Source organism: Micropterus dolomieu, linkage group LG09 (assembly GCF_021292245.1).
Source record: "Micropterus dolomieu isolate WLL.071019.BEF.003 ecotype Adirondacks linkage group LG09, ASM2129224v1, whole genome shotgun sequence".
Classification (NCBI taxonomy): Eukaryota; Metazoa; Chordata; class Actinopteri; order Centrarchiformes; family Centrarchidae; genus Micropterus; species Micropterus dolomieu.
The window spans coordinates 10,390,970-10,395,713 of NC_060158.1; positions in this window are offsets into that span (position 1 = coordinate 10,390,970).

Below are 4,744 nucleotides of genomic sequence, written 5' to 3' on the forward strand. Positions count from 1 at the left end.
ATTTGGAGGCTGTCTGCAGGGAGGAGTGGGCCAACATCCCTGCCGAAATGTGCACAAACCTCGTCACCAACTATAAAAACCGTTTGACATCTGTGCTGGCCAATAATGGCTTTTCTACAAAATATTAACATGCTGTTTGTCCAGGGGGTCAAATACTTGTTTTTCCTCATCAGATGGTTATCAATTTTAATAAATTCATATGATGTGATTTTCTGGAATTTTCTTTGGGATTCTGTCTTTCACTGTTAGAATGTACATATGATTAAAATTATAGATCGTTGCATTCTTTGTAAGTGGGCAAACCTGCAAAATCAGCAAGGGGTCAAATACTTATTTCCCCCACTGTATGCCATTCTTGAATAGAAAGCTTTACAGTAACTAAAGGAGGAAGGACTAAAAGAGTCAATGAGTAGTTTTTCATTATAGTAATTAGGCTACTGCATATAATTAAGGAAAGTATCTAAATACTTTTTCCAGGGAGGGTGGTGTTATTGAAGATGTGGGTGTCTGATTCAACAACAAGTTTCTATCAACTACCAATAACATTAGTGTGTTTTATTAAAAAATACAGTTTCCATCCCTCTCCTCCTTCACCCCCTTACCCCAAAGCGCTGATCCCATGTAATAAAGTTGCTGCAAATGAAGGCACTTAATGACAGGTTGCCACAGCAACGGTGTAGGACGTTGTCATTGGGGCTGGTGGAGAAGTGTTTCTTAACTGCTTCACAGTTGTTGGACATGCTGACATGTTCACTCAAATTTACTCTTGCATGCATACATAACACCGGGGATGCACATGCAGAGGTCATCTCCTGTTCTTCATTACATGAAGCACTGTTTTCATGTTTCCAGCACACTCACTTTTATTTTCTGCTGCTTTCACTGAGAGTACTTCTATTCTATTAAATTATTACTTCAAAATTATTTCTCCCTGTGCTTTCTTTGTGTAACCTGATTCACACAAACACACACATGCGCACACACTCATATATACAATGGAGTGCAAGTGTCTGAAAAATATAAATTCACACAGTCACAGCTTGTAGGTTCGCTGCTCGGCTGTGGTTTCCCTCCACCAGCTCAAGGTCACAAGGACAAAGCAGAGGGAAAGCTGACAAAACAGGAAAAGTAGAAGTAGGGAAGAAGAAAAAGAGAGCGAAAGCAAGCTGTGGCCTTTGAACTCCGCATGAAGTGCAAACCAGCAGGAGGTTTGAGAAAAGGAAGAGGAGTTAGGAGAGGCGGGACGTGAAGGTGGGTTTACACGGCAGGAGACGTCCTCGTGTAGGCCTCCTCCTGTGACCTCCTCACTTCATTCAAATCTCTAAACCACTCCCACTCAAACAGTCCCTTGTGAAAAAGAAAGGCACAATCAGAGTCATAATAAGGTTAAGGTGCACAGCAGGTGAATCTGGCAGTCACATCCCAGCCAAAATTTGCATCCTCTAAAGCAGTGATTTACTTGAGATTTGGTGGAAATGAAAAAAACGGAGAAGAGAAGTTCTTCTCATGACATATTAAGTCAAATGGAAACAAACAGGAAACATGTGCATTGTATTAAACAGGAGACTGAAGATCTGACACACATGAAAGAACAGTGGTTAGATGAAACATTTTACAGGGCTGTTACATGTTAAATCCACACATTGATATTCACTGCCATCAGATGCCGGTCTGTGTTGTGGGCTGTTACGCACGCATGCGCGCGCGCGCAAACAGACACAGTCCAGGCAGACAGCTGGTGTGGAAATATGGGCTAAGATAGCTTCTTCGTCTCCATCGACAGGTGACGGAACGTAAATGTGAGGGCGTGCAGCTGTCGCTGGTTCACGCTGCGTGTCTGTCTGTGAGTCTGTTGATGTGTGTGTGCACACAACTGTGTTGTGTGCTGCACAGAACGTTATGCATGTAGGTGTAAATGAGGGTGGGATTTTAGCACAGGCTGTCATGTCCCCGCACTTCATTAGAGCTCTGCTAAAGAAGAGACAAGGCAGCATCTCGCCAGCAACATCAGCAATCACCCATCAAGTGTGTGAGTTTGTGCGTGTGTGTGAAAACAGTGCTTAGCTTCCAGCTTTGCCATGTCAGCTCAGTCCATATTCACAGGCACACGGAGAAGGCAGCATCAGCAATCGCTGTCACACTTCGTACAAGCTACAGTACATCCACCATCATCAATACAGAATGTCTCTTTATGTAGAGTGTGTGTGTGTGTCCTGTAACCTTTACCTTGTATAGATTATATACTGAGTTTCTGCCTCAGAAGTCTCTTAGCCCCCAACCTGAACAACCCAGGCCTCATTAGTTCCATTTTTCACGAAAAATAATAATCGTTATTTAAAAATCTGATTTAAGAAATTAATTATACAAAAATCTGTATGTAAATGGTAAAAAATAGCACTGACAGCACAAGATACTTGAAGTTTAAATGTTTATTGGGATTTTTTGTGTTTTATGTGATATAAAATATGTGTGGCAGCTTAAACAGAGCCGTGAATTATTAGTGAAAATTGCTAAGAAGTGAAAATAATAACACAGCAACCCCAATCCCCATCATGCCTGGTTGGTAGTGAGATAGAGAGAAATAATCCACACAGGGAGACGGCCAAACATTGTAATATCTCCCTTTGTCCATCTGTATAGCTTACAACAGTAGATACGCACACATACATGGCACCAGTGTATTTAGTAGTACAGACAAACTGTCAAAACACATAGAAAATCAGCATGCATGCAAACACAAATGCACAGACTGATGCACAGGTACACAGCATCTCTCTATTTCTGTCTTTCTCTGTTTCTCTCTCTCTCACTCACACACACACACACACACACAGAGCCAGCTGTGTGGTGGAAGCAGGTGTCACTCTCAGCTCATTACCCCTGGCAGGGTTGATCACCCTGTTTGGAGAGCAATAAGACACACCTCACTGGAGAGATAGAGGGATGAGAGGGCAGGAGGAGAGGAGGAAGAGGAGCTGGGATGGGGAGAGGGGAGTAGGGAAGGAGAGAGGGAGTGTCGGCCTCCTGCTTGAGGAGATAGAAGGATTTACAAAGGTAGCAAAGTAGAGAAGAGGGGGTGTGCAAAGGAGCATGGGGTTTGTGAGATAGGAGGAGGGAGGAAAGCACAAGGGCGATGGGAGAGGTGTGGGGATGGAGGTGTTTTGGATGGAGAGGCTTGAAAAAGAAACGGAAGCAAAAGCACATATTAAAAATGTTTGTTACGAGTTTGATCATATTTTGTCAGTTTTAGCAATCGTTTCTTTCAGTAATTACATTGTAAGTTAATTGTTGAGATTTCATAATGCAGCAACATCAGAAAACAAATCCCAGCTTACCCAAACATGTTTTAACCAGAAAACTAAGGCAAGTGTATAATTATTCTGCAACTCTTCATTGTTAACATCCACCAGGTCCAAAATTGACCCACCATACTTGCTGTAGCACACATTTGTACAATGCAGTAAGGGAGTATTGCTGACATTTTGGGTGTTCTTACTTTCTCCAACTTAAGTGTCTTATGCTGCATTCAGACCAAACGCAAATTTTTGCCTTGCGACGCTTTCCTCGCATGAGTACATTCGCTGCAAGTGTTCACACACAACGCGAGAAGGCAATTTTAACGCAATCACGTTAATAAACACAACTTGGTTGGAGCGCTACTCCCTGCTCCTCTAGCCCAAGTTTAGCAGCTCTCTTCTTCTTCTTTTTTTCCAGCAGTCTCGGTACTGTTTTAGTGCATTGCTGCCTCCCACCGGTATAGTATCGCCATTGAAGCTTTGTCACCTAAGACTTTAGCAACGCTGGAATCGTCGTTGTCCGGAATGCCCCAGTGCATATCCTCAGAGCCCTGGCCTGAACAACATCCAGCTTAGCCAGTAGAGACTTAGCTGCAGAACCAAATGCCAAACACCCATAATCAAAGATTGCCCGTATCATGGCCTTATACAGTGCCTTGCGAAAGTATTCGGCCCCCTTGAACTTTTCGACCTTTTGCCACATTTCAGGCTTCAAACATAAAGATATAAAACTGTAATTTTTTGTGAAGAATCAACAACAAGTGGGACACAATCATGAAGTGGAACGAAATTTATTGGATATTTCAAACCTTTTTAACAAATAAAAAACTGAAAAATTGGGCGTGCAAAATTATTCAGCCCCTTTACTTTCAGTACAGCAAACTCTCTCCAGAAGTTCAGTGAGGATCTCCGAATGATCCAATGTTGACCTAAATGACTAATGATGATAAATAGAATCCACCTGTGTGAAATCAAGTCTCCGAGATACTGTTGTGGAGAAGTTTAAAGCCGGATTTGGATACAAAAAGATTTCCCAAGCTTTAAACATCCCAAGGAGCACTGTGCAAGCGATAATATTGAAATGGAAGGAGTATCAGACCACTGCAAATCTACGAAGACCCGGCCGTCCCTCTAAACTTTCAGCTCATACAAGGAGAAGACTGATCAGAGATGCAGCCAAGAGGCCCATGATCACTCTGGATGAACTGCAGAGATCTACAGCTGAGGTGGGAGACTCTGTCCATAGGACAACAATCAGTCGTATACTGCACAAATCTGGCCTTTATGGAAGAGTGGCAAGAAGAAAGCCATTTCTTAAAGATATCCATAAAAAGTCTCGTTTAAAGTTTGCCACAAGCCACCTGGGAGACACACCAAACATGTGGAAGAAGGTGGTCTGGTCAGATGAAACCAAAATCGAACTTTTTGGCAACAATGCAAAACATTAT